Source organism: Rhincodon typus, chromosome 42, assembly GCF_021869965.1.
Source record: "Rhincodon typus isolate 14 chromosome 42, sRhiTyp1.1, whole genome shotgun sequence".
NCBI lineage: Eukaryota > Metazoa > Chordata > Chondrichthyes > Orectolobiformes > Rhincodontidae > Rhincodon > Rhincodon typus.
The window spans coordinates 6,175,951-6,184,026 of record NC_063373.1 but is presented as its reverse complement, the minus strand read 5'-3'; the positions used below and the strand labels follow the sequence as shown (position 1 = coordinate 6,184,026).

At 51.0% G+C, this 8,076-nt stretch overlaps 1 long non-coding RNA gene across 1 annotated transcript; it reads right to left on the bottom strand.

Annotated features, from left to right (window-relative positions):
• Positions 1-4,178: 4,178 nt before the first annotated feature.
• LOC125487553 lies at positions 4,179-8,076 on the bottom strand. Its single transcript, XR_007265949.1, has 3 exons — positions 7,975-8,076; positions 5,295-5,408; positions 4,179-4,681 (listed from the first exon to the last, which is right to left on the bottom strand). It is a non-coding gene; the product is annotated as an uncharacterized LOC125487553 (long non-coding RNA).

Sequence of the window (8,076 nt, the reverse complement as noted above, 5' to 3'; positions counted from 1 at the left end):
TCTACCATCTAGAAGGACAACGGGGCGGTAGATACATGGGAACACCAGCCCCCTGCAAGTTCCGCCTCCGAGCTACTCCCCATCCCGACTTGGAAATGTATTACCCTACCTTGAGTGTCAGAATCCTGGCATTCCCTCCCTAAGGGCACTGTGCATGTCCCTAACCCTTCCCACTTGTGGACCTGAGTGGTTCTGGAAGGCAACGCCCCATAATCCTCTGAAAGGGGAATTAGGGATGAATGCTGTGCTTCACCAGTAATGGCCAGGTTATTTCAATGCACAAAACTAACCAACCACAAACAGCTGATCTCAGAAAGAACTGCCTTGATAACTAGCCTTAAGCCAGCCTTGCAAAGTTGGCACAAAAGGGGAATAGTGAATGAATAGAGGGTTGGAAAGAAATAATTGGACAGTGATGGAACATCATTTCCCCCTGCACTGATTCCATCCCACCACAACCATCCTCCTGCATTGCCAGGACTCCAGAAGCAAGCTCAGATTCCAACACACGTTTCTGAACGTTCCCCCACCCCTTCCCCTGACAGCCATCATGGATTGTGATTAAAAACTCCATCGGGTTCACTAATGCCACCTCCCTTCAAGGAAGGAAATCTTTCCTTCCTCACTCTGGCTCTACGTGACTCCAACAGACCAGGTGGCCGACTCTTAACTGCACGCATGTAGAGGGGGTGTCTCGCAGCACAGACGCAGCCCTTGGGCCCATTGAGTCTGCGACGAGTCCAACTTTCCAACCCTTGGCCAAAAGCCTTGAAAGTTCTGACGTGTCAAGCATGCTCTGAAATGGCCCTCAGGCTCAAAGGGCAATTAGGGACAGGGCAATACTTCACCAGTTAACGGCCAGATCCCATAAAAGTTCACCGCTAACTGTGTTGGCGATTCTCAGTGAACCTTCTGATGAAAGAACTAGAAGGAAAGGGACCACCGCTTATGTTTTAAAATCTATATACAAATATATTAAACATTGGTATATGGATACTGGACTGCAAGGTAAAATGTAAAACTGCAAAGGATGATGCCAATTGATTTTTAAAAATATGCATAGGTATATATTTTCATGGGATGCGGGTGACGCTGACCAGACCAGCATTTACTGCTCCATCCGTAATTAACCCCCGAGAGCAGTTACAAGTCGACCTCACTGTTGGAGTCACATGAAGGCCAGACCCAGTAAGGACGGCAGATTTCCTTCCCCGAAAGGCATTCGGGGTATTCACAGCAGTGGTTATCTGGACGTCACGAGACTAGCTGTAAATTCCAGAGATAACAAGGTGTGGAGCTGGAGGAACACAGCAGGGCCAGGCAGCATCAGAGGAGCAGGGAAAGCTGACGTTTCAGGTCGGGACCCTTGGTTGGTCTGAAGAAGGGTCCTGATCCGAAACGTCAGCTTTCCGGCTCCTCTCTTGCTGCCTGGCCCTGCTGTGTTCATCTCTGACTCCAGCATCTGCAGTTCTTACTATCTCTGTTAATTCCAGACTTGCTTTTAATTGAATTGAAATTTCACCATCCAGCCACGGTAGGAAGCAAAGCTGTGCCCCACAGGATCGTGAGAAATCAAAAAGGAGTAGTCTGTTCGGTGCCCTGGCTGCACCATCGGATAGGATTGTGGATGATGTGACATTCCTCACATCCACTTTCCTGCCCTTTCCCTGTAACCCTGGATTCCCCGACTGATCAAGAATCTCTCCTAACATTAAATATTCACAAAGTCTCTGCCACCATCCCACAGCTCTCTGTGGCACGAGTTCCAAAGAGTTCTGAGCAAAGAAATTTCTCCTCATCTCAGTCTTAAATTGGCATCCTTTTATTCTGAGACTGTGCCCTCTGGTGCTAGACTGTCCCATGAGGGGAAACCTCCTCTCAGCATTTATCCTGTTAAGTTCCTTAAGAATCCTGTATGTTTCAATCAGATCACCACTCATTCTTCCAAACCCCAGTGACTACAGTCCCAGCCCATTTAGCCTCAATCCCTCCGTACCAGGGATCATCCTAGTGAATTTTCTCTAAACTGCCTGCAATTAAACATCTTTCCTTAAATAAGGGAACCAAACCTGCTCCCAGTCCTCCAGATGTGGTCTCACTGGCACCTTGTATGTTTCCAGTAAGACTTCCTTACTCTTATACTCCAACCCCCTTTGAAATAAGGGCCAACACTCCATTAGCCTTCCTGATTACCTGTTGCCCGTGTGCAAGCTTTCTGTGTTTCGCTCACAAGTGACGCCAAATCCCTTTGTGTTACAGCTTTCTGCAGTTGTTCTCCACTTAAATAATATTGTTCTTTTGTTCTCCCTTCTAAAATGAACGACCTCACATTTTACCACATTATACTCCCATTTGCCAACCTTTTACCCACTTAACCTATTGACATCTCTGTAAATTGTTTGTATCCCATTTGCAATTTGCCTTTCCACCTATTTTTGTGTCATCTGCAAATTTGGCTACAGTACATGGCCCCCAGGGCATTGTCCTGGAGTGCCAGTCATACGGCACGGAAACAGACCCTTCGGTCCAACCAGTCCATGCTAATCCCAAACTAAACTAGTCCCACCTGCCTGCTCCTGGCCCATATTCCTCCAAACATTTCTTGCTCATGTACTTATCCAAATGTCTTTTAAATGTTATAACTGTTGCTGCATCTACCACTTCCTCTGGAAGTTCACTCCACGCTCAAACCGCTCTGTAGAAAAAAAACTGCCCCCATGTCTTTTTTTTAAATCTTTCTCCTCTCACCTTAAAAATATGCCCTCTAGTCTTGAAATCCCCCACCCTAGGGAAAACACATCTGCCATTCGCCTTATATATAAACCCTCATGATTTTTTAAACCTCTATAAGGTCACCCCCTCAACCTCCTACGCTCCAGTGAAAAAAGTCCCAGCCTCTCCTTATAACTCAAACTGCATTGCCAGCAACATTTTGATAAATCTCTTCTGAACCCTCTCCAGCTAAATAATATCCTTCCTATAACAGGGCAACCAGAACTGGACATAGTACTCTGGAAGAGACCTTACCAATGTCCTGTACGAGCTCAACATGACATCCCAACTCTTATACCTCCAAAGTCTGAGTAATGAAGGCAAGCGTGCTAAGCATCTTCTTAACTGCCCTGTCTGTGTGTGATGCAAACTTCAAAGAATTATGGACCTGAATCCCTAGGTCTCTGCTCTATAACGCTACCGAAGGCCTTACTTTTAATTGTAAAGGTCTTGTGACATGACCACACTACTGCCTCCCCCAACAGCAAGTAGACTGGATGCAGAATGGGCAGACAGGTAGCAGTGGCAAACATACAGAAGGGTAAAGATGATGCAGCTTGACAGAAGGGAAAGGGAGGGAAAATGGACTTAAAGTCTGAACAGAGACAGAGAGACCAATAGGACTCGTGTGCATCAATCTTTGAAGATGGTAGGACACAAGGGGAGAATGTTTAGAAAAGCAACAGGCTTCACAAGTAGTGGCACGGACCACAAAAGTCAGGAAGTTCTGCTGAACCTTTAGAACGCTCTAGTAAAGCCACAACGAGAGCATTGTTTCCAGTTCTCCACTTAAAGAAGGAGATGAGGGTGTTTATCCATAAGGTTAGGTTGGGAGAAACTGGGGCAGCTCAGCTCGGAGTAAAGGAGGTTGAGGGGGGAGATTGACCAAGGCAGACAAAATTGTGACAGGCTCAGACAAGGGAGATAGTGGGGAGCTGTTCCCATGCGCTTATGATGCAAGGACGAGGCAGACAGAGGTAGATGGTTTTGGTCGAGCGATGCAGGGATAAGGGGAAGAATTTAGTTTTAAAAATGCAGCGACGGACAATGTGGCAGTGGAAACGGAGACAACAAACAATTTGGAAAAAGGAAAGTGAGCGGGAAGTAAACTTGTGTGCATGCCACGCTACTTTCTGAAGCTTCTCTCCTGGTGTACGCGAGGGCAACGGCCAGATCAGCTCCCCTACCAGCACCTCCCTCCGCGCTGGAGCAAATCATTTGAAATTGGGCATTCTTGCAACTGGTCCTGATGGAAGCCACATGGAAAAGAGGATGTGAGGCTCTGCACAGTCTCAGCTGTCATAAACCCCACAGGGAGGTGGTGAAAAAGGATGGAATACAGATGACCATTTACTGCTCCTGTAGATAATGGAGAGAGACACTCCCCAGTAATGAGTCCGACACACTGCCTTTCACTAATTTATTCAGAATAACAATATTCGTCTCCCTGGCCCATTTCTTAAATAAAAACAACTCACATTTTGCATTTTCCTAAAACAAAAGTACAAGACAGAAATACAGAGGAAAGAAAGTGCTGGCAAACAGATTCCCACCGTTCTCTGAATACAAAGTCTCCCTCTCTCTCACGGATCCGAACCTTCCCTTCACGGTCTACGTTCAGAAAAATAAATACCATCCAGGGAGAAAGGTTTACGCGTAGACTTCCCACCACCTCGGGACGGCGGTGAGCTTATGTTCGTGTCTGTCGTCCTCCCACGTCGGCTGGTGAGCACCGCAGGCAGTGCGGCAGCACCCCCTCTCCCCAAACCCCACCTCAAATGCTGCTCCCACCAAACGTCCCAGGCACAGGGGAGGCTCGGCTCAGCATCAACGGTGGTGGTGTCGGGTGCCAGCCAGAGTGTGATCAACGCGGGGCAAGCAGCGGGTGCTGTCAGCTCACCGTTGGCCTCTGGAAGAGAACAGAGAAGGGGGCGTGCGTTCAGTGTGCTCTTGGCACAACATCAGTAGGTTGTGGGGGGGTGAAGACATCCATTGCTTTCCTTCCCAACCCTCCCCCCCCCCCCCAAACTCCTCATCAACCCCTGCCCGGGTCAGAGAGGACCGGCTCTCCCCAGGCCCGCACCCGGTCACCGATGCTTCCCGAACCCCCGCCCCAACCAGCTAACCAGCCCCATGACCCTCCCGTGTTGGGACGCTCCCTGTCTCGGAACTGGGAATGCCAGCTCTCGGATGCCGGTGTTAACATCTGGTCCAGCTCAGTGCCAAGTTTTGTTCTAGATTGTTCCAGTTCGGTGACTGTGGGGCTGGTTTACATCAGATAGGACTTGCGTCCTTGGAAATTGCGTTGGTAAACGTTCCCCCAAGGGGTATCCGCGGAGAAGCCCAGTGCCTGGAAAACCCCACTGCCACTGCTGTGTCTCTGAAGGTGGTCCCCCGGAGGGGCTAGGGCCTTCCCCATCACCTTCCCGCCCGTGCCTCACACAAACGCCTCCGAAACCTCACAGAGCCCCACACTTCCCCGGCGATGGGCTGCCCCTTACCCCGAGGGTGCTAGGACTCACCGCTAACCTCTCCAAGGCCACGTAGCAGGGTTTCAGGGCAATCAGGTGAATGTGCTGCACCAGAGTCGGAATCAGGGTGTTGTTCTTGGTCCTGTGGTACAGCCGCAAGGGGCCCTGCAGGAGGAACACAGAACAGAGAGGCGAGGCGGGGGGGCGGCGTCAGGGTGAGATTTGACATCACGTCAACCCCTTACCTCTCCCAGCCACACACCACCCACCACCCCCCCCCACCCACTCCCCCCCAAAGGGGGCATCAGCCATCCACCGCACTCACCCCCCAACTCCCCCAGAAAAAGTCCACACAGTGAATGGAGGTCTTCACATTGAGAATACCCTCCATCGTGTTGTGTGGCACTATCACCGTGCTAAATGGGACAGACTTCGCACAGCTCGTGCAACTCAAGGCTGGGGCATCCATGAGGCACTGTGGGCCATCAACAGGAGCAGAATTGTACTCCAGCACAATCTGTAACCTCATGGCCCGGCATATCCCCCACTCAAGCATCACCATCAAGCCAGGGGATCAACCCTGGTTCAATGGAGAGTGCAGGAGGGTATGACAGGAGCAGCACCAGGCATACCTGAAGATGAGGTATCAACCTGGTGAAGCCATCGAACAGGACTACTCACACACCAAACAGCGAAAGCAGCAAGTGATAGACAGAGCTAAGCGATCCCATAACCAATGGATCAGATCTAAGCTCTGCAGTCCTGCCACATCCAGTTGTGAATGGTGAGGGACAATTAAACAACTCACTGGAGGAGGAGGCTCCACAAATATCCCCATCCTCAATGATGGAAGAGCCCAGCACATCAGTGCAAAAGATAAGGCTGAAGCATTTGCAGCGATCTTCAGCCAGAAGTGCTGAGTGCACGATCCATCTCGGCCTCCTCCAGTGGTCCCTAGCATTACAGATACCAGTCTTCAGCCAATTTGATTCACTCCACATGATATCAAGAAGCAGTTGGAGACACTGGATACTGCAAAGGCTACGGGCCCTGACAACATTCCGGCAATAGTACTGAAGACTTGTGCTCCAGACCTTGCCGCTCCCTTAGCCAAGCTGTTCCAGTACAGTTACAACACTGGTATCTACCTGACAATGTGGAAAATTGCCCAAGTATGTCCTACACACAAAAAGCAGGACAAATCCAACCCGGCCAATTACCGCCCCATCAGTTTCCTCTCGACCATCAGTAAAGTGATGGAAGGTGTCAGTAACAGGGCTATCACACAGCTCCTCCTCAGCAATAACCTGCTCAGTGACGCCCAGTTTGGGTTCCACCACTCAGCTCCTGACCTCATTACAGCCTTGGTTCAAACATGGACAAAAGAGCTGAATTCCAGAGGTGAGGGGAGTGTGACAGCCCTTGATATCAAGGCTGCATTCGACTGAATGTGGCATCAAGGAGCCCGAGCAAAACTGGAATCAATGGGTATCAGGGGGCAAACGCTCCAGTTGTTGGAGTTACACCTGACACATAGGAAGATGGTTGTGGTTGTTTAAGGTCAGTCATCTCAGCTCCAGGACATCTCTGCAGGTGTCCCTCAGGGTTGTGTCCTAGGCCCAACCATCTTCAGCTACTTCATCAATGACCTTCCCTCCATCATAAGGTCAGGAATGGGGATGGTCGCTATGATTGCACCATGTTCAGCACCATTTGCGACTCCTCAGATACTGAAGCAGTCCGTATTCACATGCAACAAGATCTGGACAATATCCAGGCTTGGAATGACAAGCAGCAAGCAACATTCAGCACCACACACATGCCAGGCTATGACCATCACCAATAAGAGACAATCTAACCACCATCCCATGACATTCAATGGCGTTACCACCACTGAACCCCTCACTATCAACATCCTGGGGTTATCATTGACCAGAAACTGAACATGGACCGGCCCCACATAAACACAGGGGCTACAGGAGCAGGTCAGAGACCGGGATTCCTGCAGCAAGTCACTCCCCTCCTGTCTCCCCACTTGCCCTGGATGGGTGTAGCTCTGACAACGCTCAAGAGACTCGACACCATCCAGGGACAAAGCAGCCACCCCCCCACCCCACTAGCTCGATTGGCACCACATCCACAAGCACCCCCTCCCCCCCACCCACCGCTCAGGCACAGCCGCAGCAGTGTGTACCATCGACAAGACGCCCTGCAGGGACTCACTGAGGCTCCTCAGACAGTACCTTCCGAAACCCCACGCTCCTCTACCATCTAGAAGGACAAGGGGGGGGGGGGCAGCAGATACATGGGAACACCAACCCCCTGCAAGTCCGCCCCCTCCCCATCCCCACTTGGAAATATATCGGCCGTTCCTTCAGTGTGGCGGGGTCCGAATCCCTGGAATTCTCTCCCCGAGAGGGACATTGTGGGTCTACCCTACAGCACGTGGGACTGCAGCGGTTCAAGGGGGCAGCTCACTGTCCCCCCCCCCCCGAACCTTCTCAAGGAGGGGCAACTGGGGACGGGGCAATAAATGCTGGGCCCACCCCAGCGATAATACACCCCCGTGCACATGCCGACGGAGGTATATACTCATGGCCACGTACACACACAGATGAAGACAAACAGACACGGAGACTCTGACCCTGTCGGAGATGTGGCTAACGGCACTCGCAGTACAACTCTCAAACCCCTCAGAGTGGGCTACGGAAACCCCAGCGAGGTCTCTCACCTTCCCACCGAGTGGGTCGTGGCCCTCGTCCTCGGAATCCGAGATCATGTCAGACAGCTCGGTGCTGCGGGGGTTCGGGTGGGAGACCCCTGGGGAGGGGGG